Source organism: Xiphophorus couchianus, chromosome 18, assembly GCF_001444195.1.
Source record: "Xiphophorus couchianus chromosome 18, X_couchianus-1.0, whole genome shotgun sequence".
NCBI classification, from domain to species: Eukaryota; Metazoa; Chordata; class Actinopteri; order Cyprinodontiformes; family Poeciliidae; genus Xiphophorus; species Xiphophorus couchianus.
Genome location: NC_040245.1, coordinates 6,373,682 through 6,401,155, shown reverse-complemented (window position 1 = coordinate 6,401,155; position 27,474 = coordinate 6,373,682). Strand labels below are relative to the sequence as shown.

Sequence of the window (27,474 nt, the reverse complement as noted above, 5' to 3'; positions counted from 1 at the left end):
AACATCTGAGCACCAAAACATCCCTAATTAGGTGTGGAACTATTCGGCTGAGTGGACATGTTTTTGGAGAGTCTTTTTCACACAGCATCAGGTTTCATCTGAACAAGCTTTCTGACTTTAAAGAATGGGTGTTTCCTTCTGCACTGAGTCTAAATCACAAAGAGTATTTAGTTGATAAATTTAGGTTGAGCTAATTAAGATAATTAGCTAAGAATTCATGCTGGTTGTCTGAACATGGAGCTGAAGCTTAAACTGAAGCTAATAACATTGACTCGAAAAGTCAATAAAAGAAAAACATTTAAAACTGGCTAAGTATTGAATCAAATTTAGGTGGCATTCAGCCACAAGTGTTGTTAAATACAAAATCATTACTAAAAAAAATCATATATGTGCTGTTTGACTCTCAGCATGATGCATTACCCCTGCTGTGAGAGGATAACATTACTGAATACAAACAGCCTTTCATCATATGTTACAAAGTACCTTTCTTCAAGCCAGTGTTTTTAAAGCAGTTGTTTTCCTAAATATGTTGTATAATATAACAAAAAAGTCACATATTTGACAGCATTATGCTTATCAACAGCTGGTAGATCCAGGTTTTAATGGATTGAAATAGAGAGTAAAATAAGACCGGGAGTAGTGGCACACCATAGCCAGGCATTCCCTAATTAGGAATTTTATGAGGCATATAATCTGAGTCACAGCACCAAGCCTGGATCCAAAAGCTAACACATTTCCTAACTTTAATACAACAAGAATGAACAGAGGGAGATGTCACATAGCAACTGTGCAAGTACAGAAATGCCAAAACCACCAGTATCCATTTGAACAACTAGAACTACAATGCTGGTTTTTTGGGGGGTTTTTTAAATAGCAAACTAATACGTACATCTAAAAAAAATTTAATATTGCAAGAAAAAAGTGCAATATTTCTTGCCAATCATCTCAGGGATGAAATGGTCATTTTATAGGGATTCATTACACAGAGTAAAATATTTCAAGCTTTTATTTTTTGTAATTTTATTGATTATGGCTTAAAGGTAAAGAAAACCCAAAATTCAGTGCCTCAGAAAGTTAGACACAAATCAATCAAAAACAGATGCTTTAAGCTCAAATGTCAAACTTCTGAAAAGTGTGTACATTTCTATACTTGGCTGGGCATCCTATTGCATGTGTAACGGGTACCGTAGCGACAGCACTGCTGTTGACAGATATACTCCTGAAGAACAGGAGAAAGACGAGGAAATGGCTTGTTAACCTCAAGTGTCATGCAGCAATTTATTCAAGTTTTACATCCAAACATACTTGTTGTATTGAGTTTCTTTCTTTACAGTTTATATATTCAAAGTCCAACCTTTTTAATACATTTCAGTGTCCATAAGTGACAAAAACAAACATCTTTTAGTGACAAAACAAACATCTCTTTCCTAAACACATATCCACTCATTCTTCTTCTTAGCTTTCTAAGCTGTTTATCCCAAATGAAACGCATTAGACAGTGGTTACATTAACCAGCTACTTTTTAACTTAAGACAGTACTGCATTTGACCTTCAATAAACTAAAGTCCTTAATAGAACCAAACATCATTTTTAAAGTCGCTTTTTTTCCATCCTGAATCCTAATGGTAAAAGAACTATTTTAACACTGGTGGTGGGGACCTTACAAAAGCCAAAACAGAAAAATAGACATAGAGTTCTTCAGTTTCTAACGGTTATTCCAGCATAACCTGAAGTGGGTGAAGCGCATGTATTAAACAGACTTGGCTAATGGCTAATATTAGCATGTACACCGTGCGTAGTTACTTTCTTCGAACACAACGACACAAAGTCAAAAACTGAATAAATAATACAGTACATAACTATTCCAAATACGTTCACAAATATTCCAAATACGTTCCAGCATGTCTAATTACTGAATTAAAAACCTATTCGCATATTTACCCACCTGAAGAACAGGAGAAAGACGAGGAAACGGCTTGTTAACCTCAAGTGTCATGCAGCAATGAGGGAAAATACAAGCAGGACACCAAAACCGCCACCCGCCCCCTGCTGGCGAGGAGTAAATGTTACAGAGCACATTAAAAAAAATATAGAAAAACTCTTCTCCAAAATAAAGTACAGAACTTGTATTAACAATTTCAAGTCATAAACACAAATGTCACACTTTTGTGGTCGCCACACACGAAACATTGTATCAATGCGCTGCAGTATAGAGGCGATCTGGTTAATAGAAGCCCAGATTGATTTGATAGCTGACTTCAGGTCATCTGCCTTCATTGAGTCTGGTGTCTCTCGTCTTCCTCTTGACAACAGCCCAGAGATTTTCTATGGGGTTAAAGGTCAGGGGAGTTTGCTGGTCAATCGACAACAGGAACACCATGGTTATTGAAGCAGCTTTTGGTACCTGTTTGGCAGTGTGGGCAGGTGTCAAGTCCTGCTGGAAAATAAAATCAGCATCTCTGTACAACAGAAGGAACCATGAGGTGCTGTAGATTTTCCTGGTAGACACTGTGTTGACTGTCAACTTCAGAAAACACACTGTACCAGAACAAGCACTGACCCCAAAGCTTCACTGACTGTGAAAACGTCCCACTGGACTTCAACCAACTTGGACTCTGTGCCTCGCCACTTTTCCTCCAGTCCCTGAAGCCTTGATTTCCAAATGAAATATAGAATTGACTTTAATCTGAAAACAGAATTCTGGACCATTGCACAAAGTCCGATTCCTTTTCTGGTTAGCCCAGGAAAGACGTCTGTGTCTGGCTCAGTTGTGACTTGGGACATAGAATGCCACATTTGTAGCCATGTCTAGTATTTGTCTGTGTGGGGTGGTTCTTCTTGAATGAACTTCACATGACAATCTTCTACCTGTTGCACCTTTCCTACCACACTTCTTTCTTCCACTCAATTTTCTGTTACCATGCTTGAATACACAACTCTGTGAACAGCCAGCTTCTTCAGCAATGACTTTTTGTTTCTCCTTGTTACCCAGAGTGAGAAACAGTTTAAAGGCTCAGGAAACCTTTGCAGGTGTTTTGAGTTAATTAGCTAATTAGAGTGTGACACTAGGAGTTTCCATGAATGACCTTTACCACAATATTCTAATTTTCTTAGACAATGATTTTTGAGTGTTTATCTGTAAGCTGTAGTCACCAGAATTACAGGAGACAAAACTTGCAATATGTCATTCTGTGTGAGTTTCACTTTCTGAAATGACTGATCAGAAATATTGCACTTTTAAGTAATATAAATTTTTTAGATGTACTAAGAAAGGGGTTTTTCACACTCAGTCTCTTTCCGTATGTTCAGTATGTTTGGATAATAAAAAAAACCAAAGGTGATTATGAAAGCAGAAAGCCATGGACAGTTAAATTACATGACTGTTGATGCAGTGAACAGGTAATTGTATCTCCATCTGGAGTGCTGATTAAAAATAAGCTGTGCGGCTAGATGAGGACAACTGTTGGTATAGTTTTCTGTACCTCTCTCTTTTTGTGGATTAAATTAGCATTCAGCAAAGCATCAAAGTCTTACATTAGAATATCATAAGTGATATTTATAAAACAAGGAAAGAGCAAAGATCATTAAAACAGACAATCTGGTACCACATTGGAGTCTCGCTGGTCCTCACATCATTATTCTGCCACCAACATGTTTCACAGGGGTGATGGAAGACAAGGTGACATGCAATGGGATTTTTGAGCAGAACATAGCATTTTGCTTGAAGGCCAAAAAGATGGATCTTGGTTTCTTCTGACCAGAGCACATTTTTACGGATGTTTGGTGTGTCTTGGTGATTTAGGTCAAACTTAAGTCTGCATAGTTATTTAGGTTTGACTTAAACTTTAAGATTGACTTAAACTTGATCCCTGTACAAAAACAAAACACCAACTTTGTATGTTGGTGCACCAATAATTGAGTTCCAATTTCCTTAATTTTGAGTGATCAGTGATTGGCCGACACTTGCACGTGACACTGATCTTATCCACCGATCTTATCTAACTCTGCAAAGGTCTGAAAATCAGCCACTGTCTCTTTTCGGCTGTGAGAGAGGGCCACCTGACAGACCCGCCCACCAGGTCACGTCTGCTCATGCGGAGTTTAAGATATTACCCCACTGTTACCAACTTAGCGCCTTTTCAATTTTTAGCAAATTTTTAGATTAAACAACAAAAAAGTGTTGTTGGCCAAAGTCTGAATCTGTGACCATCATTGATTGATCAGAAAACTGCAATTGGTGTCATGTATCATTCATTGTCCTCTTCACATTAACTTGTGCTGGTCACATCTCATATCAAATCAAAATAACATATATTGAAGTTTATAGTTGACATATGACAAAGTGGTTTAATATGGTTGAATACTTTTGCAATGCAGTGGATCTATTCTTTACTGCAGCTTTGGTAAAAAAAAAAAAAAAAAGTTCATGTACTAATAATGCATTTTAATATTTTAATACATCGTTTGTGGATAAAAGCTGTATTTTTGGAGGCATAGAAAATGAGTAATCCTTCTGACATGTCACATTTCACCACCACATCAAGCATATTAGCATGCAGTTGTTATTTACACGCCCAGCATTCACAAAATCAACATTTATTTGAAGTTTTGCCTTAGGCAGCCTGGCACACGTAAGTCTGGTGTTTGCTTTCACTTTAGTTCAGTGTTTGGTCTTAACTGACTCCTGAGGGAAATGGCTACCTCTTTATCTACTTAGCGCTCCTCTATGTGTGCTTACTCTCTTTCTTCTCGCCAGTTGGTTTGTTGCTGCGCTGTAAAGTCCTTAAAGATTGCCACAATAATAATAATGACCTCAGTGATGCTTTTAAAATGACTTCAGACCCTGCAGAGGTTCTGAAAGTCAGGTGAGGTTTATTTATTTATTTTTTTTTATAAGACGGTGAACTAAAATTGAGGTTTCCTGCTGCTTGAATAGAAATTTCTTTATCTTGAAGGTCACATTATAGGGCTTTTACATACGTTGACTTGATATATAATGTTCTGTATGCCATAAATTCTGATTGATGGCTGGCGACAGACTACTACTGTGAGCCATCAATTTATTTCTCAAACATTGGCTGGCAGGAAAATTGGTGTGTAGCCATTGAATTACAGCCCACCACCTGCAAACATGAGCCTGAATGCAGCAGGTTTTCCAACTGAAATGGGCCCCTTTCCTCTTGTTGCCTGGGTCAACGGCAAATCTCACATTCTCACAACGACCCAACCCACAATGCCAGGCAGGTCTTTGGTTTTACATCTGAAAGCATATTTAAACTTTTCACTCATTCACTCGCAGCCTCGTGAGCAGTGAGACTCTGAGCCTGGCCAAGATTAGCTTTTTGGCAGACAATGTGGTGAATTAGAGGCCACACATGGCCCCTTTCTTATTCTCTGGGTGACCAACCACACTTCCAGGGCCAGGAACCCTTGACCAGTCTTTTTAACCAAGAAGAAGAAACTAGAAGTTGGAGATGAGTATATAACAGAGGATTTAGGTTTAAGAGGTTGACCTGACAATTAGAGGACAGATGGTGTTCTCGTTAACCTAATGTATGGCGATCGTAGTTCGGAGGAAAAAACTGTTTAAAGATCTTTACAAAGGACTTTGTTGTAGTTTAAAACTCAAGCATAATGCATCCGAATGCACTCTTTACTTATTTATCAATGTAATACTCATTATATAATTGATTTTAAAATAGTCCTGGAATCGGTTCATTAAGTTTTTTATTTTACAGAGGTAATAATCAGACCTAAAGAGGAGAAAGCCACTTTTAACAATATATCTCTAAATTAGGTGGAACTGTGCTGAAATCATACCACTTGCATTCTCAGTAGCAACATTTACACAAATCAAATCAAATCAAATTTTATTTGTATAGCACATTTCAGCAGCAAGGCATTTCAAAGTGCTTTACATCATATCAAACACAGAAACACAATGCAACATAGAATCAACAATCAAAACACGACATTAAGTAAAGTTCCATCAATAAATTTGTAATTGATTACATTTCAAATACAATCCTAAACAGGTGGGTTTTTAGTCTAGCTTTAAAGGAAGTCAGTGTTTCAGCTGTTTTACAGTTTTTTTACAGAAAGCATGAACCTTGTCTTTTAAAATTGACTCAATGGAACCAATTTTTAAAAAGAACACTTTTTGGTCATCTCCAAGATTAAATTAGTTAATCTTAGCTAGCTAAGGCAAACTAGGCCTCTGTTTAGAACCATTGGCCACCAGGAGGCGCCCAGGTGCCCTTAAATTTTCTTACAATATGTCAGGACATGTTTAATGTTGGCAGGACAATGGCGGGAACCGCTAACTAAAAAAGTAGCTGCGCTAACTATGAAGCACTAATCATAAACACCAGTTTTGTTAACGTGCCGTACCAACATGGTAATTTGCTGGAGCTATGCTAAAGCGCTACCCTCAAATATGTTGAAACCCACCATATATCAGTATCTACAGCTTAATTTATCATATAGTTTACTCAAATTGGAAATACAACAATAAATTTGATTAATGGAAACATGGCCATTTAAAAACAGTTTTTTGATTAAAAAAAAGTTTTGCGCTAGGATGAGGTTGTTTTTTCAGCCATGTCAAAAATTTTATATTTTGTAAAACTGCAATGGGAACACTTGTTTCACACCGTGCCAGGTTGTATACAGCAGCAAATTACTTATTTATAGTTACTGGCTCCCTTGGTTAATGCACAGCTGGTTCCAGCTGTCTCACATCATCGCATAGTTCATCAAAAGTCGAGTTTGTCATTTGAAAATGTTGAATCCTATGCTCTTCTGTAAAATCACTGTCTACAATTTCCCCAAAACTCTGCAAATTTATGCTCTGCTCTAACATCTCCTCTATTGAAACCCACAGTGCTAGAGCTGTGATTGAACTGTGAATATATCCCATTTAAGTGCTTAGGTCCATCACTGCCATCATTTTCTATTGATTTAATGCATGAACAAACTCTCTCATGTGTGATTTCAATTTCATTTATTTCAATGTAACAAAACAATTTCAAAATGCCTTTTTCAAAATTAACAGAATATCAAAAAAGTTAGGCGAAGGTTTAGTCTTACTTTTGAAATTTCTTACATTTATGCTCTTATGAAACAGAGTAGAGAAAATAGTAAAAAAATAACATTTCTGCTAATACTGTCAGGTTTTTTTTGACATCATTAGAATTCATTGAGACAATAATAAATCAATATTCTTATCATAAGATATATCTAACAGTCAATCAAACAACTTTAAACCATGGAAATGACAAACATTTAACAGTTTTAAAAACCTAATTTTGGAAAACCCTGGTATACTTTGATGTCTGCCTTCTTGTTAGTTACCTTAAAATATTTAAAACGGTAGCTGGTAGTTTTTGCTCTGATCCTATCTTTTTCTTAGGGTTACATTAAACCCTAAGTAGAGATGTCTAGTGTTTATGTGAGGCTTAGTTAAATCAACTATTATTTTCTAATTTACAATATTATTTATTTTTCATATTTTTAATTGTACATGAAGGACAATGTTTTTACTTATCTTAAGAAGAAAACCTTTTCGTTGCTTATTGCGAGGGAAATCGTACTAAAAATAATGCGCTCAAGGTTAATATCGCAAAGTCACCCCTCTGAACTCTGAAATCCCCCTATAGGATTATGACAGATACTCTAAAATAAAAAAAAAGGGTGGATATTTGGACGCTTTTACCGAAGGGGGCGACCACGCACGGTGGCTCACTCATCCCCTCTCCAAACTCGTAATTGTAAATCGTGAGGAGGAGGGTTGGTGGTGGGAGTTGGGGGGGGGTGGGGGGGGGGGACCACGCAGCTCACCATTTCCCAGCATATCGGCTGGCGTGTCACCTTATCTCCCTGTGCCGTGTTTGAGGGGCTATCTCGCATATTTCTCCCGGAGGATTTTCACGGCCGTTCAGTCAGGGCTGTGCTTGTTAATGGGCGTCTTGGACGGCTGCCTTTCCTCATCCATGTGTGGCCCTCTGAGTGCGCTGTGAGCAGCAGCAGGAGCAGAGGCAGCAGCACCTTGGAAGCGCAGAAGGAGGAGGAGGAGGACTGCTCTCTGCCGTGCCGTGCGGTGCCGCGTCGTATAGTGGAAATACGCTCGCTTGCTCTGGTTACTATCAAAACCAGTCGGAGAGAAGAAGAAGAAGGACACGAAGTGAAGAAGGCTTCACAGACTCATTTTGTGAATTGTTAACGGGACGGGCCTGCTACAGTGGACATGTCTTCAGAATGGTAAGGTTACATTTCAGCGTAATATCTGCCAGAGTACCACGCAGCATGAACGGAGAAGTACTATAATGCGGGGCGCCGCGGTGATCAATCGCAGCACAGGCGGTGGATGTTGTTCTTACTCAGCGGGGCTTGCTCGCATCTGTCCCCCCTTGAAGCGGGGCTTCGTGCGGCGCGGTGCGTTTACCTGCGCCTCGGCTTTAGAAAGGGTCCACAACCCGTCTCAACAAAATCGCTCAGTGCGGATTTGGAGGCTGATGCATATGGGAGATCAAAAAGTCCTGGTACAAGAAGAAAGAGTGGGTGCACCGTGTCCTAAATGACGTAAAACAAGTAGGTGAATAAATGAGGATGGATGGAGAGCAGGGATCTATCTTAAGGATTTATAGAGATTATGTTTCACAGTTTGACCAACATTGTGTTCTGTATCAGCTTCTCTGGGCAGGCTGCGACAGTATACCACCAGAGATGCACCAATCAATCGATCAGAGCTTGGAATCTGCCGATATTTTCTTGATCTGCAGGTTTAAAAAAAAAAATCCGGTTTTTTTTGCAATTAGTTAAGTCAAAATTAAAAATAAAATAAAATTTTATTTCTATAGCACATTTCAGCAGCAAGGCATTTCAAAGTGCTTTAAATCATAACAAAGACAAAAACACAAAGTCGTGCAATATAGAATCCACAATCAAAACATTACATTAAAAAATGCATCAAAATGGAGATTTATGGGATATAAATCAATATAACAGCATGTACTTTGCACTTCTTTTGAGTTCAGTAAAAATCAGACTGTGGTAACTGATGCCATTGATGTTATATTGTATTTGGACAAAATGGAATAAGTCAAAATTAGAATTGTGAGGTCATACTACAAATTAAAAGTTATCAGCCATAAAACTCACTTGTGTAATGCGCAAAATGACAGATTTTATATCTGCTCCAGATGTTTTCTCCAAATAAATGATTGGAAAGTCCTGTAATGAAAAAAAATTATTCATTCTTATTCTTTTAAATGACCAAACATAGGGAACTTTGTACTTCTTCAGCCTCTAAGCTTACTGCATGTTGATTAACTTTTATCTGACATTTACAAATCTTAAAAAAAAAAAAAGTTGTTGGGTTTGGGAAAGCTTGATTAGTTTATATATGTCAGTATTCTTCATATCTATTTAGTTTGGTTCTAAAACTATTGACCGTTTTTAGATTTGGGCAACACCATCTGTAATGTTTTGCCACCATTTTTTTTTTTACATTTCTAATCGTGGTTTCCTATTAGAGGTTCCAATCAAAGCTTTTCTTGGATAAATATTGGTTTTCTTCAAGGCACTGGCCTGTTAATCCCAAATTACAGTAATATTGACAATGAATTAACCTAAAATAAATAAAAGCTCCAAGTTTTTTTATTTATAGAAATAGTTGTTTAAATCCTGCAAAATGTGTATATACTTACAAGATTAAAACACATGCTATTGGTTGATGGATTTATTAACTATAAATTGCTAATTTGTCAACATTTAATCTGCTAATTGCTGATCAAATCTAGTCAAGGAAAATTGGCCGATTCCAATTTCTGGGTGTTCTATTAGTGCATTTCTTGTTCCTATTCAAGTTTTCTGTTGCATTCAGTGTAATAACAGCACCACTTTTTGGATTGTGTATGCTCCTTCTGGAAAGGAGGCCCATAGGGAAAAACCGCATAGCTTATAGTTTCACTGCAGCAGCATAATAATAATAACATGAATAAAATTCATGAACAGATCTGCCTACAAGAAACACTGTGGTTTTCAATAAATCAGAAGAAACTGCACACATAGCCCCTATATAATTAAAGTCATAAGAAATTCAGTGTTGAATTTATTATAATTCAAATGGACTTTTTTATTGTTAATTCATATGGGGGGAAGGGGGGCTTTAAAGCTGCATTATCACAGGGAGGTCACAATCCAGCCAGTCAAATTAAATGAAATAAACTGAGACAACTGAAAGGCATAATATAGTTCACACAGATATTTGAGACGGAGGGAGTGAGAGGCAAGAGGAGGACCTCTGGGCGTCGTTTTTGGGGCCCAACACAGCATAAATCAGTGTTGCACTCAGATTTAGCAAGCTGTAAGACTTGCACATAAGCTCACACACGCCTCTCACAGTAGTGGTGTAGCAGTAGGAGGAGTGCTGATCGCAGATTACGCCTTGATCCTACATGAAATTATATTTGGATGGAGTTTTTTTTTTCTTATTAGCTAAATTAATTAAGAAAGAAGTGAAGACTGGTTTCTTAAATCAAGCAGCCTCCATTGAAAAATAATTACTAATTAGAGTTTCTTAAACAGTTTTTGTTTAATTGGCCAGAAATACTGAAAAATAAGATTTTATTAGCTAGCCAGTAAATACCTGGAATCTAAGAACTCATACAATTTTCAGTCAAAGTATGTAATTCAATGCAATTTATTTTTAATTAATTAAAACTCATATAAAGGTTAGGGGCAAATACTTTGATGAATAACTGGAGATAGTATTTCTATTCCACTTTTTTTTCTATTAGAATCATAATTGGCAGGTTATACCTCAATGAAAATCAGAAAGTTGTATCTCTCTGTGTGACAGTAGCCTTCATTTTTATTTAATGTTTGCATTTAAACCTAGTGAGGTTTTTGTATGTGAGATTTACTCTACCTTTCCCACCATTTTATTTTAGAAGTGGGTTCCCTATTGGAGATGCACTGATTATGCTTTTCTTGTCTGATAACAAGTCCCAACTTTCTTAGGGTCTTTTATGAAGGCAGTGTTTCAAAATCCAACAAACCCATTTTTTTTTCTCCCATGTGTTATAGCTCTAAGATAAATAAAAATTGGTATCGGCGAGGAAAAGCCTGATCGGTGGATCTCTTATTATTATGTTTTATAATCAGAGGTAAAAAAATATATACAAAGCAGTTTTTTGCCATGGTAGATAAGTTTTCCCAGGACATGCCACAGACACCCAGACGTAAGATTCCCAAAGAAAGAAAAGGGGAGCGGGTGAGTGTTTGAACTCACAAGTGCCATCACTGGCTATATTGGCGGAGGTTTAGGGGGCATGACCTTAGATATTAGAGGTTAAATCCAGGGGAATCCAGAGGCCCTCAATCCTCTGTGGCGAGTGTTTGGTGGAAGCATCAAATGAGAAGCCTGAAGTTGTTAGGTCCCCTCGAGGTTAACCTTTGCAGAACAAGGCTGCATTCTCCCTCTCGTCTTTGTCGTGTTGATGAGCTCAGAGAAGCCGCCTCAGCACCAGTTCTCCCTGCGTGGTAAGTGGGGGAATGGCCCAGCCTTTGTAGTCACAAATGAAAAATCTGTTGCTCGTCTTTTCACCTCAGCTGCTGTCTCGCTGCGAGCCGAACGCATGGCTGCTCGTTCTCCTGCGAAACAAGGTGCGGATTGTAAGACGGTGCGCAATCTGCAGTTGGACCTTGTTATATTCCATAAACGATTGTTGTGTTTGGGCTAATGCTGTACGAGGGCAGACGGATGACGGGGAAGAAACAATGAAATGATTCTCTCTCCCTGGAGTTTCTTGTGGGATACTGTGTATTTGAAGTAATAATTGTTATGAGAACTGTACAGTCATCTGGGGAGGCGCTGGCTGTGTGTTGGGACTGGATACAGTGGATGATGAAAAGAATGCTATTCCTGATTAGTTGGAAGAGAAAAAGAACCATAAATGGCTTTCATTTGCCTTTCAAACTAGATGACCTAAAAATTAATCTCAGTTTAGTGAAAATTACTTAATTTGATATCTCTAAGTTAATTAAATTCTTGTTTAACCCAATACCTACTATTTATCTTTGTTTTTTTATACATATTTATGTTCCAACTGCAGCAAGAGGAGAGGTAAATTTTCCATTTGAAAGCATTATCTTTAGTCAAAGTTACAGTCTGTCGTCTTATGTTTTATCAAGTGAAAAATAACAAGCGACTGTCACGGTTACACTTCTTCATAGGACACTAAAACCTTACTCTAATCTCTTAGACCCATGCACATTCATAGAGACACCTCATTTTTTAAATGTTGACAGAACTACCCAACTTATTTATCACAAGTCGAGTACACTGCAGGAATCTAAAGCATGTGCTGTTAGAGGGACACAGTGATTGTAGATTTGCTGGTTTTCTTTGTTTAGAGACCCACATTTCCTCTGATTGGCTTTTGCATGGAAATATCTCTTATTACCTGACATTAATCAAACCGTGTTTAAAAAAAAGAAAAGTAAACCATATCTTGTCTGAAATATCAACAACAGAGTGAAAAGCAACATGGAGGTCAGCAGAAAAAAGTGTAAAACTACAAATTTAAACAGCATGCTGCAGAAGATTTGCTACTACGTTTGCATGTTGTCCCACCCACTGATCTTTTTAGAGCTTTTTACTAAATGACTGGGGGGAAAACATTCACAAGATATCCAGAGCAAATACTGTGAACATGTTCGTTCTCACATGCCACCCATGTGAAACAGCTGTTGAAGAATAAGGACAACAGAACGTGTGGAGAGAAACTGCTTTTTTGCATTGTCTTTAGAGAAAACTTCGCAGTTCTGCTGTAGTATCCTAAAAACTAATATTTTTCATGCTTTGTAAAACATACATTTATGCTTTTTCTTTGTTTTCTGACCTAGCTTGGTAAAATATAGTCCCTTGTTCAATGCTTTACAGAGGTTTTGGACCCTCGACTATCAAGAAATGGTTGCTTGAGCTCTGTTTAAGTTTTAAACGATTGGATCTGATTTTGCCCAATTGCTAATGTTTGCCAATTGTGATGCGCCAGCTCAGTTGTGAAGGAATCGAGGCTATGAAGCTTACCAAAAATTGTGCGTAAAAAATCATCCAAATAAAATATCATAAACATTACACTTCCAACTTTATATATAGTCAGACCTCAAGGAAAACAGAAAAGTCAATATCAGTTTGGGAAGGCCTGATTGGTGAATCTTTTGATAAAACTCAAGTCTATTTTTGCTCTATGAAACACTGCAGTACAAACTAAATTAAGATGTGTGAAAAAACGGCAACAATGGAAGTAAGAATGAAGCTTCAGTTTGTGCTTCTTGTAATATGTGCTTACAAGTCTATCAAAAAAAAAAAAAGTAGGAGAGAAAAAAACCAAAAAGCTGGACTTATTCTTGCAGTATTTGTGCTTGTACCCAACACTATAATTTCCATTAAGGATCAACATCTTTCTTGGACTTTGCAGTTTAACCTTTCATTTCTCAGGTAACTAGAATCGTATCCCTGTATGGTGTTCTAAAAGTCAAAATCACATAAAGTATCTGAGCAGGGAGATTGAGGTTGAAATTATGTACTTCAGTTCCCAAACACAGGATTGGATTTCTCTTCCTGGGCAAGCAGCAACAGACTCCTCTTTGTGTTCGACATTGCACAGTATTCATGCAGCAATTTTTAAGATCACTTCTACTGCTGCTGCAGAAAATGATAATTCACAGGTGTCATAGTCTTTTGCCCTACATACCTTGCTTTGATATATTCTCGCCTGCTCAGTGCAACCAGAATGCATCAGTCTGTTCAGGTTTCTTTTCATACTGCCCACCCTGCTCATTATTCCCCACTAACAGATCACGGTTTAGTTAGCAAAGTGGAAATATCGACCTGAGCGTGGTTAGTTGGAGTAAGAACACGGCAGTTGCAGTGGACCATCTTAATGTATTAAGTCTGTGTCAAAGCAACAAAACGTTGCATTATGCTCACAAGTAGTTATGAACTTTACAGATATGGAAATATTTTTTCTCCAAGTATGATGAAGAAATTGCTTATTAAAAGTAGAGTTTCTGCTAGAATGGTTGCAATTGGTGCAGGAGGTTGACTAAATCTGAGTCAAAACTAGAGATGTGCTGATCAGAATTTTGAGGTTAATTTACGATTTCTGGTTTTGTAAAGTTTTAACCTGATTTAAAACATCAAATCATCCTATGCATATTGTCATTTATCCTTGTAGTGATATCCAGCAGTCATTGGGTGAGAGGCATGTTGCACTTCTGACAGTTCACCAGTCCATAAGAGACACACAAAAAACAAGCATGCACACACACTCACTCCTAAGTGCATTTAGAGAGACCTAATAACAGAACTGTCATGTTTTTGAAGTGTGGGAAGAAGCACACTCCAAATACAAAGCTCCATACAGAAAGACTTGGAACTTTCGTGCTGCCAGGGAATAGTGCTAACAACTGTGCTCCTGTGTAGCCCCTATTTTTAAAATAAGAACAACATAATCACAGACCAGAGATTGCTAACTGGCTTTTGTGTGGTTCAGTTCACTTAACCAATATTTAATCAGGATAAAAACTCATTGAGATTAAAAATCTAATTTACAAGAGTGTCCTCAGCCTGTCTGCAGTAGAAGATATCTTTAGTAGGGATGCACTGACATAGAAATTTGGGCCGATATCTAAATCTGATTTTAATATTGTTGCTCTGGCCGATAACTAATATTTACAGATATTATATAAGGTTTCCCCCAGTGTCTAGTATAAACCTGGTGGGCCACCAAGCTTTACTTGCCACCGCACCAGTCTGTGTTTTGTTCATTTCACATAGGGTGTTTTATACACTAGTTACAGCAACATTACATTAAGTACATTAAGCTAGGTGTACAGTTGGCTCATTGAGCCACATTAACAGATGTTAGTGCTGACATCTCATGCATCTCATGTTTAGTTTCCATTTTTAGTAAATGCTATGCAAAAAAATGTCTTAGTTTTTTTCAAAGAACTGCCAACATTTTCAGATCCAGCATGTTCCATCACAAAGGTTGAATGCTCAAAAAATGAAATCAAGCAATTTTGCTGTGATATGCCTTCCTATTGTTTGCAGAAAGTCTTGCTCTCTCTCATTCTCAAGTGAATTGCAGACATGTCTAAATATGTTGTAAATTCTCTTTCAAAAGCCATTTACATCTGTGTTTCCTTAGATTTATTTTAATTCCTCTCTTTTATTGAGAATGTCTGACTTGTCATGTTTAGATTTGACTGAAAGAAGAAAAAGATTTAAAAAATTAGTTTTCTAAAAGCTTTTAAAGATCTCTCTGGAAGAAAAGATAACTGTCCAAAAGATTTAAATTAGTTGCTTCATGGACAATTTGAGTGTTTTTCAATATGGTACAAATTTACGTTCGGTTTTTTGTGCGTGCATGTCAAGCATGAGCTCTACTTCATTTAAAATTCTTATTTCCTTTTTTTTAAACATGGCTCAGGAAAGGTAATGGGAAGAACAGCCATCTCAGTGCAGTCATTAGATCTGATGGTTACCCTGCTTGGTTGTTCACAGCCAAATAATATGAAACCATTTTAGAGGAGCACTAAGTGCAAAAAATCTGCTTCTGAAGCTTATCTCAATATTCTTAGATGATAATGCACCTGCATACTGAGGAGTGTTTCCTGAACACAGGGATGTCATTTTCATGATCAAGGCCTTGGATGTCCTTATTTAAGGTTGTCAGACTTTTACTGCAGGAGAAAGGCTGGCAGGACTGTATGTCACTTACTTGCTGCTGCACAATACAAGGAGTAAATGCCGTGTAGAGTGCTACTTTACTGTTCAACCGTCAAATATTTTGTATGCAAATGCACAGGAAGGCAGGTGCTATTAGGCAAGATGTTTTTATGCATTTCAGAAATGATTTTTTTTTTTTAAAGAGCTGCTTTTTTAATGAAACTATTTTTTCATACAAGCTCGTAATCTAAATCTTTGTCAAGATTAATTAATTACAATTTAAAAGTTTTCCTTAAAACATCCAGGTAATGATGGGTACTGCTTACTAAAACGTTAGATGCGCTAACCCTAGAACACTAATCATAAACATTAATTCTGCTAATGTTGAAGTGTTACACCAACATGGTATTTAGTGGAAGCTACTTCCAAAGTGCTAAATTCAACCATGCTGTGGCCCACTGTGTATCAGTGACACATGTGTTACAATGTAGTATATATCGCCCTCAACAGGATAAAATTTTTGATTACACATCTTACCTGTATGGTTGCACTTCTTTCGAACTGACCTTCCGTTCATGGCTTCAAGTATTGCCAACTTTGTTGCTGATTTTGCCTAAATGATTACGGTAGACCTTTAGTTAGAACATCACTAGATTGTATTCTATAGAACAGTGATGCATTGTGGGTAAGGAATAAACAATATTTGCTGCACCTTATCACGGATGGAGAACATGAGAGGAAATAAAACTTATGAGTAAACGTTCTACTTCATAATGAGAGCATGAATATTAATGTCCATTTGAAGAATTCTTAGCAACCAAATAATAACCAAAAATTTAACATAAGTGCCAAACTTTGTTCACCTGAAAATTTACAAGACAGCCAAGCAAATTTGCTCTAGTTTGATCTAAACAGAGACTTTCCCAGCATATGCGCATACTGTAAAGGTACTTTCTGCCTTTACAGAAACCATGGATGTTCATTGGGATATAAAAGTTAGGTCCAATTTCTTTTAAGTTCTGACACCAGGGCAAAAAGTGAGTCTAGAGCCTTGGGGTACCAACCTTAAATCACTCATCTTTAAATCTGTAGCCACAATAAAAGCTGACTTTTGAGACAGTTGATGACACAGATTTCACTTTGGTTAGAAAATGTTGGCATTCTAATGTAGTAAAGTTTTGTGCTATGCCTCCAACCTTCTAAAACGTGGCAGATGAAGCGTTTAGAAAATGTTTAAATTCAATGGAAATGAAAGTAACGGCGAGAGAGGACAACATTTAAATGGTTCAAGAATAAAATGTCAAACTAAGCTTTCTGAAATGATTTGACCTAACAAAGCAGGTTTGGCAGAACTGAACTTACAAACCTTTGTGTTCGATTGGCCATCATGCACTAAAGAACTCAACACTGATGGAGAGAAATTGAGGCTGACCATTTCAAACTGCCTCCAAATACAGCTTGCAGACTGACTAAGCCCAGCTGTCGGGTCAATGTGTTTTACACCACTTGAGTTAAATGCACTGCAGCAAATTGCCCCACTCATAATGTTGTGGCTATATACTGTGGCCTGCTGCAGCCATGCACAGTGGGCAGGAAACCCAAGCAATTTCAGTATAGGTCCTTGGCTCACGCTGGTTTCGAAAATAGTGACGGGAATGATAAGATGTCCTTGCAGCATTTGTGAGAAACATTAGAAAGAAGATTTAGTTGACAGCCATCACGTTCCTTACAGCTATCACACTAACAAAGTGGCATCTTTTATTATCTGCATCTTGGAATCCTCCCATCAGAACAGACTCCCAAGTGGCATTTCATCATGACCAGGACAATCTTATGCAAGACGGTGAAACAGCAGTCAATTTGCAGGTAATTAAACCCTAGTGATTTACAGTTGACAAAGCAGCATATACAGTTAGCAGCCAATATGGCAGCATAATGTCTGGAATTATAATAGACCACCACATCTGTAGCCTTGTATGAGGATCTAAAACCTGTACTTGGATGCAAAGCACGGGTAACCTACTGTACTTTACACTTGTTTTTTTTTTTAGCAGGAGTATGCATGCTTGTATACAGTGCCACATTTACTGGCATTCCAGATAAAAATGTCTCAAATCTCAGCTGAAATTGAATGGTGAGAACTGAACCAAAGCATTCAACAGTTCAATTTTCAATAGGAAGTAATTCAGTTTCAATTGAGTGACAATAATTTCCAAACCAATACATTGGATTTCAACTTACGCTAATTCAAAAGTATATTTTAAAAGCATTTATTCAAGTTGAGGAATTCAGATTCCATTGGAGCAATGCAAATTCAAATATAACTTATTCAAATTCAGTTTCTGACGATGCAAAGTTCTTACTCATGAAGCTTTTCCACTTGTTCATTGTTGGTCAACCAACCTGGAGTGTTTGCGGCTGAAAAACTCAAACTTAGTTTCATCTGACAAAAGAACACAGTTCCAATTAAAGTCCCAGCATCTCCCACATGGTTCCATTCGTGTGGTGGAACAAAAAAGACTATTTATGTTGCATAACTCAAACAACAAGATGGTATTAAAATTTTTTATGGTTGTTATGGAGACTTGGTTGCCTTAATATGCCACTCTTCTCTGTAGTTATTTAACACTGAGCTATTTCCTGTATGCTCCTTAAGGGTTGGCAATATAGACATTAGTAGTTGACCATTGGCAATGAGAAATCTGCCTTTGTGTCATATTGCATTTATGCCCCAGGCAAAGCAAAATGTCATGCAATACTAATTAGAAGTTCGTAATCATCAACTTTAAAAAGTATATTTATTTAAAATGTGCTTCAGTTTAGTGATGGATTATATAGGCTAAAGATCTTATTGCAATATTTTGTGCCATTTATTACAATAATGATAAAAGTGACTATAAAAATCATTTACTGCCCCCCATGTTACTGCAGTCAAAAGCTCAGACATTAAAATGCTGCTCCCAGTCACCGTCTATGAATCAACCACGTTCTCTCTAATTTAGCACTCATCAATAAAAAGGTAAGGTTGCTTGATTTGGGGCAGAATAAACTAAACATTATCCTTTTAACTCTTATTTGGGAATACAGAGTAAGTCTCTGTTTATTAGATTGCCCTTGAGAAAGAGACTTGTAAAGGTCAAAGCAGGCATATTGAAAATGGGTCCCAAACTGATTATTTCAGCTTTAGCAGAGTGAATACTTACAAAAATCTCCCTCTGCACTCTCTGAGACGATTTGTGAAATTTAACTTCGCAGTCCCTGACTCCAGAGCTGAATTCTACTCCGATCTCAAGCTAATTTGTAGCTTTGAGTTAAAGCTCTGATTGCTATGACAGAGGCCTTTTTAGAGACTGCGAATTAAGACTAGATGAAAGCAGAGGCACAGGACAGGAAGCTTATCAAACTCTGCACTTATTAAGCTCCCTTTTAAGTAATTAAAAGGTTTTCACATCTGAGTTTTTTTTTATAATGTTGACCCCAGCTTTCTGTCAGTAACTCTTAATAAGTTGTCTTGCAAATTACTTGCAAGTAATTTGATGCGCTTCAGCGAAAAGGAGCAATAAAACCGAGGTCTTATAAATATTTTGTATTGATTAAAATATATTTTAGGAATGTGATGGTAATTTCTTATATATATTTTCTATCTTTAGATAAAAATTAAGTAATATTTTAACTGTCATCGGTGATCATTTTAAAAGAAGGCTAAATCAGCTGGCTACTGCATTATGGATTAAATAAAATCATCAATCTACAGTACATGTCAATATTCTGTTTTTTTAAGTCATCAATGTTTTTTGGACTGATTTACCTACTTTTTAGCCTTTTGCCATAAATCAGAGCTGTTGAAATAAACTCAAGTGACAAAAATTAAGGATTTAGAGTGCTCTACAAAGGTCAAAATTTATACCCCTTTAATTTTTTCACATTTTGCCACATTACTACTACAAAACTAATGTATTTTACTAGCGTACTTCCATTTCACACACCATGTGAAGTGGAGGCATGGCGTACATTTGTATTCTGCCTCTCCTCAAGTCAATAACTTTCTGAATAACCTGTCAAAGCAATTGCGATGACGACTTTTTTAGGCTGAACTCAAAAGGTGAAAGTGTTGACAGCATCATGCTGTGTCGCTGAATACAAATGTATGCCATACTTTTTATATTTTTGCTGACAAAAAAAGAAAATTATGCTTTATTTTCCTGCCACTGCATTATAAGGCAGTGGGGCTGAATACAATACAACTGGTTTGCATTTGTATTCATCCCCATAGCATGATTCTACCTTTGCCATGCTTTATGTTTGAGATTCTAAACAACTTTTATAAAGAAAAACAGAAATGAATTTGAACCCTTTACAATTTAATAACTTGCACAAGTGCCGACTCATGCAAGAAGTATACAACTGAATACAAAGCCGTGCAACTTTAAAAATAGTGCACCACCTACATTAATATTCATGCCTATGGCATAGTTGCACTACCACTTTTTGTGATGTTTCAAAAAACTTGCCTTCCTAACAGCAGTAAAATGTTATTCTTCAAAGTAATTACTCAGGAAGGCTGAATACGAAGTAATTTTGTGCAATATTTTAAAAGCATGTATTCTTTTCTATCCATTGTTATGTGCTGCATTATGTTGGTCTGTCGGATAAAATCCCAACAAAATGTGGCTCTGTGATTGTAACCTTCCAAAATGTGAAAAAGTCCAAGGATCCTTGCGAATGTTCCTGTAAAATATCATCACTGACATATTGTGAGCCTTTAACCACTACTGCGGCTCTGGAAATGTGTGCCTTGGCACACACCAGGAAGATTATCTGCATTTGGTTTTTATGTGAACTTTTCATATCAATCCAATCAGATAGTGTTTCAGAAAGGAAACTTTTACTTTCTGATCATGTCCATATGTGCATCACTTCGAGTCAGGACTCAGCTTTACGACTGCTGAGGTTCACGGCGGATCAGCTACATGAAAAGATTCTTCTTGTTTGGTAGATGGTCCTAGGCCAAACTTGACAGAAAGCTGGTTGAAACTGGCTGGCATTACTCTGAGTCATCAGATAGCTGTCAGCAGAGCCTGTTTGTACATCCAGCCAGAAATGAAGATGACATCCATGAAATGACATTACGACTTTTTCTTATAAATTCAATAACAAGGATTTTCAGACCCAGCCTTTCACATATTTGCCTCCCTTTTGTGCAAGTTATTAAATTAAATGGAGCTGCAGGCCTTTTCTGTATTTAGAAAGGTTGCACATTTTTGAAACCTTCTGTCCACCTGGCCACAGAGGTTTTTAAGAGAGCGACGAGATGTGCAAGAGAGTTGTCAATATATTTTGTATGTGTTAGGCAGCGAAGTGGAGTGATAGCTCTCAGGGGAAATGGCCTTAAGCTGTTATTCTATAAATATTAATAAAGCCCACTGGTCTGCCTGGAAGGAAGCAAACTGTTTGCTCATGTCAGAGACATGGCTTCAGTGTGACAAGTTGCTGAAAAAAAAAGTGATGAGATAACATAGAAGTGGGAAGATGACATTTGGTGACAGTGCTCATTTTTCAAAAATGAAATGCCATCACTTTAAACAGAAGCTTGACCTGCTGAACTTTCCTTTTACAAAACTGTGACTTGGCAAACAATACATGCTGTCTGTCATGTGTTTTACTTATTTTTCAGTAACCATACATTTGCAGTAATATTACTAACTAAAATATTGTCCCGATAATTATTGCAATAGGTGATCAGATTATTTTGAGACTATTTTCAAGGAATATGTTGTTAATCTCATAATACTTCTAAGTTTAAACCTTAATTTTGTAAATAAAACTTAACACTGGAACTGGAAAATATTTGAAATATCCAAAATAAGAGACCACAATCACACACAAAAACAAAAAGGGAACTTAAAAACACTCACAGACAACCAAAACTATAAATAATATGGATTATTACATCTTTGTAAACAAAATTGCCCTTCAATACATAGGGCAATTTTGGAAATTATCAAGCTCATTTTAATTTATCATGGGATTCATTACTTATTGCAACAGGCTTAGCTATACAGTTCCTTTCAAACTTATACTTGGAGCCATTTTTCACTTTCTTAGGAAACAACCACAATCTTTAAATTTTAAAAAAGTGAACACTGAATTTGGAAACGCCAAATCAGACTAACTGCCATATCACTAAATTAATGATTAATCTAAATTATTAACTGAGCATACTGTATTATTTGTTAACAAGGACCAATTGGAATGCATGTGTGATTGAAATTAAATGTTTTTATTTTTTTTATACCTCAAGATGACATTTGTTGTATAGATAAACTAAATTGAAACTGAACCAAGTTTTCATCAGGGTTTGGGATGTAGAAGGCAGACCGCCCCATTTTAGTAATGTACTGCTTGTAGTTTTATAACAGTGCCTCCGTTGGCTGGATGAATCAACAAGGTATAGACTTGGTGAAGTTGGCTAAATGTCTGCAGTTACTTTTTTCCGGTGTATTGTTTTCCCTCACGTCATGCCGCCCAGCTATATATCCAACACAGAATCCATCAAAAGCCTGGAAAATATATGTTCACAGGTGCTTTCCATCCTGTTCCACTGATGTTGCATTTTAGACTCTAGATGCACAAAACCAGTACAGTCTTGTACACAATATTACAGTGAGTCTGGATTCCACAACACATTGTCTCAGGAGCTTTGAATTGTATTTGTTTGTGGTTGTTTTTGTAACATAGCAAAATGGGTAAAAAAAAAATAAAAAAGTTCCAAAAATGAAAATTCTTCTACAAGACATTTTAAGACCCTGACTCGTTCCCAGTGCAGGGTTTAGCAGCTAACTCTGAATACAACCTTTTTTTTTTGCAAAGGTGTCTGTGATGGTTTGAGCTTCAGTCTCTCTGCAGTCTTATTTAACTCCTCTTAACTGGAAAACTAATGGAAGAAAGAAGGTTGACGAGAACAGAAGGCTGTGGCTGCTCGTGACATCGCTCTGCCAAGACGCACTTGTCGCCCACAACAAAGACGAGGCAGCAACACGGGCCTTTGTCGTGCTAACAGATGCAGAGCCTTTTCCTTTGTTTGTCTTTCTTTCATGCAAACACATAGCATAGACAGATATTGTTTGAGCACTGAGAGCAGCTAATTCAGAGCCACCATGAAACCTATTTTTATTGTCATAACAATGAATTTAACAAATATGCAAAGAAATGCATTGCATGGTATTTTGTGCTGCTTGGCTTCAGTCCCACCTTCTGGAGCACGGTAATATTGAAGGGTAGAAAACCGAGAGAAAGCAGGATGCCATTGTGCTACCTCACAGTGAACCGAATGTCCAAAGCAGACTAGCTGTTCCATCCTTTTGTGTCCTCCATCTCAGTAAATGGCGTGCCAACATTCTTTGCTGATTTTGGAAAATTGTTGTTGCAATTGATTTCTCTATGCTGTGGACAGGAATCACGTCTTCACATCAGTAGCCCAGCTCACCAGGCTTAGTCCAAAATGTTCCAAATATCAATGAGAAGCCAATTTAGGTCCATCGGGGGAACAGAGAGTGACAGGCGACTCCTTTGTTTGGGTGTTCGCCTTTTGCTTTTGTAGGTTGTTTTTTTCCCATTCCCTAAAGACTCCAGTTTTTGTTTGAAGTCAAAGGATCTGTGTTTTGGGTTAACCACTAACTCTCAAGTGGTCATTGTTGTTAGTTTTTTTTATGCTACATGTAATGGATCTAAATGAGGGACTCGGCATATATAAAATCATGCAAGGAGAATGAAAGTAGATTCAGAGAACATAAGTACTGACTACTTTTTCTGCTGCGCTGTTGGTCTTCATTTATTTAAAGTATAAAAATACACAATAAATTTTGCAGGGTGAAATATTTGGTGTCCAAGTTTTTTGACTCTTTCAGATTTACTACGACAAATTGAGTAGAAAGAGTTAAATTGACACCAATTCTGAGAAGCACCAAATAAACTGAACTCAAGCACAGTGTTAAATTTAACTCTGAACTGTTTATTTAGCACTTTGTAAGATCAATTTGTCAATAAACGTAAGATTTTTCAAATTAAAGGGTTTGTTTGATGCCAAAATATGTTTTGAAGAACGTTTTCTCATTTTGTTTTGTGTAATTAGTCCATTATTTGTAAACTATTGGAATCAAAAAGTTACATTTTTCAACATACATTTAGGTTTTTTATAAATAATGTGTTAAATACATTTAGCCACGAATCTATCGGTACAGTATGAGTTAGAAATAATTAGCAACTTTATAAGAAGGTAAAAATCTGTGAAATACAAGTGAAAAATGACACAGAGCTTAAAATGGGCTCTTTGGGATTAAGTTAACCTTAAGTGACCACTGATAAGTTGCAGGTTCAATTTGGTTAAACCGATTTTGTTTTTAACTCTGAACATTGATTGTTGTTTCTGAGCTGGAGCTGTTCTAGTGTGGCTCAGATGCATGAAAAACTCTAAAATCACTTTTTATTGAACTCTGTCAAACCAAATGAAGGTTTTACAAATCACAAATTAGGTTCTAAATTTTCTGCACTTACTTTAGAATAATCTAGTGCAAGTTTGAAGTGTCTAGGTTTTGTAGGGTTTTTTTTTTTTTTAAATAACTGGAATAGATTAAAGATGCTCAAGTTAGTGAAAGAAATTATGTGAAATTGCCCTTTAGCCATCACTGGGAAGCTTGTGAAAATTCTCCATTATAATTTTCACTGATTTACTAGAAGCTACTGGAGTTCAGCAAATCAGTGTTAGCCCCGCCCAACACTTTGATGGGAGATTTTGACAGAAAAAAAATGCTCATGGTGAAGCTGCAGGAACAGACACCATGAAACAATTAAATACACATTTCAATAATTATCGGCATTGGCTATTATAGATTAGAATTTGTATTATTTAATTACATGTTTAATAAATTGTATTTTAAAAAAATTATTAAGCATATATTTATTGCATTTAATTAATGATTTATTATGCATGTATGTATTTAATTTGGTCCATTTTAACCTTACACAGCAGGAAGCTGAAAGTTAAGTTTATTTGTAAGGCAGATTTCAGCAACAAGTCAGTTCAAAGAGCTCAACACCATAAAAACATAACCAATTGGAAAACAAAGATCAAAAATTTGATTTTGTCAAATGCCACCATCAAAATCATCTACAGCAGCCAATACATTCTTCATTCTACTTCTTCACTGTGCACATCGGCATTCACATTTCCTAGTAGATTTGATGTTCTTTTGTGGAATTCTGGTATTTCTATTATTGGGCCCTACTAATTAACAATCTTCCACCTATGTTAAACTTTCACAGTTAAATATAAAGCATTTGACATAAACAAAATTAAGCATTTAAATCGATATTTTGTAAAATATTTATATTTCCGTACTGGACTGTCTGTTGTGCAGTGTAAAAGTCGCACTACTGTTTGTCCATCTGCCAAAAATTTACAGTGAACGTCTGATTGTCCTTGCCTGAGAAGGATCCCAGCGATCTGAGCGCTGGGATCTTCTGTTCAGTTAGCTCAGGTCCCCATGTCATGCTGTGATGGTTGTTAATGAGCTGTAACAACCTGGTAGGACATTCACACACCTTTGCTCTCACAAGAACAGAATGTGGTTGCCCTTTTCCAAGGATTAAGTTTTATTTTTATGGACATGTCTTCACTACGGTCACCTTTATATTCTTCTTGCACTCATGGTACCATTTATTTTTGATTAAACTTGCCAATAATAAGACAATTACTGTTGTGTTTTAAATGGATTGACTTTGATCTTAAGTAACTTATTTGAAGAATTAGGAAGAGAATGTGTAAATAGCGAACAAAAAAAAAAGTTTTTTAGATTTTCATTTTTGCCGCATTCCCTTTAGCCTGAAATCAGGATGCTACAATTTGAAGTTCAAAGGAAGCAGATAAAACGAAAAATGTGAAGCACATGTAGGCAGTGTGTCACAGTTTTTTGGTTGTTTTTTTTTTTTAGAATGTTTTATTCACAAAGCTTTTTAGATTTCCTTATTTTACATCAGAAACGTTGCTGTTGATGTAATGAAAATGCATATCTGGGACTTGACTGCTGCATATGAAGTCTGTGTGGAGTTAAGGTTAAGGCTTTAGAGCTGTCATAAATTGAATTCAAAACAATGACGAAGGTAATTAAATAATGAAATCTACCAGTTCTAGTTTTTTTTTTTTTTTTAGCTCTTTGTGGATTACAAAAAGGAGTCTCTTGACAGCTAAAAACACATCAGGTCGCTCTGTGATATTTAAGAGCTCAGGGAATATTTACCTTGAAAAGTTGTCTAGGCAAGCAGCTCCAGCTGCAGGAACACATATATACATTACTCCTAATGTTCCATTTAAGTATACCAGTAATACCATTCGAAGTGAAGAGAAAGGATCATATGTCCGGGTTGGAAACGTGTTTTATTTTCACACATATACTCTCCTTTAGTATGTCAGGATTGAGATACAGCTGTTTTGTTTTCATGGAGTTAACTGGGAATCCTTATGCCCTGGTCAAAAAACATGCCGCAAGAGAGCACAGCTGTGGTCTCATTAAAAATGAAGCTATAGAGCAGCTTCTTCTCCTTCTGCTGAAAGTTCCTGTGGATCCTTTACTGGCAGATATTCATAAAGCCAAGCCGCTGAATTGTGTCCCATATAGTGCAACCAATGGAAGCCTGTGCAGATTTTTTATTATCCTCACAAATAGGCTCATGACAGTCAGTCTGATTGCTTTGGTGATGTCATGAAAATCAGGTTTCAACTCCACATCTCTGTTCTTTATGGTGGGTCTGGGATTGACTTTTGTTTTGAAGCTTTATGACAGCTCAAGAGTGAAGTGTGGAGGATCAGAAAAAAAAGGGTTGCCAGTGTTTCTCTGTTAAAATCAAATGTGTGAATACATTATGCTGCACACGTAGCCCATCTTGACTTGGCTCCCTTCCCAAACATGGACTGTTCTGATAGTTTCTTACTGTGCAGGAGTTAATCAAAATGTACATTTTAGTACTGCACTGAAAAACACCCACAAAATAAGTAAATATCACAGCCACATGCTACCAGCTATGATTTCAAAGTTGTTGTATGTTTTGTAATGGGTTGTACATGTGTGCAGACCATACCACAGAATATACTGAATGTCTGTTGTTGTGCTTCATATAACATACAAATCATTCCACTTAAATTTACTGATATGAAATTCTTAAAGTGTGGCACAGCGGTGGACACCCCGAACTCGAAAGTTAGAAACAGTAATTCTGCTAATGCTAAATCATTACGCCAATTCAATATTTAGTGGAAAATTTAAATTCAAATTAAATTTACCCTTGAAAGACTACAACCCTTGATCAGAAATGTAATTGTGACATTATAATTTACATGTTCTATATTTCCCTTAAATGTTGTATCTGGTCATACATTGTTCTCTGATGTCCATGTTTTATTTTGTTCCTGTGTGAAGAAAGGAAATGGAGCTGATGCATAAATAGATTTCACCCGCTTCAAAGTAAGAGCATGAATATAAACGTCTGACTTTCTTGTTTACGAACGAGTCAGGTAAATTAGCACTTTAGTATTTATCAGTCAAAATTAACTTAGGTCAGGTTTAGTATGCTAATAGGTTTAAAAGTTAGCTAAACCACTATAGCTCCACTTTTAGCGTTTTTAGTGAAAGTGTGCCCATCACTTCTGTGACAGTGACTACTTTGAATGGTACCAAAATAAA

General features: G+C 36.7%; 1 protein-coding gene across 10 annotated transcripts in view; it reads left to right on the top strand.

Moving 5' to 3' along the window:
- The first annotated feature begins 7,825 nt into the window (after nucleotides 1-7,825).
- tenm4 (teneurin transmembrane protein 4) overlaps nucleotides 7,826-27,474 on the top strand; it is a 220,864-nt gene continuing 201,215 nt past the window's right edge. For all 10 annotated transcript variants that reach the window (XM_027998909.1, XM_027998907.1, XM_027998905.1 and 7 more), the window contains exon 1: nucleotides 7,826-8,259. The gene's annotated coding sequence lies outside the window, so the exon portion shown is untranslated. The remainder of the gene's footprint in view (nucleotides 8,260-27,474) is intronic.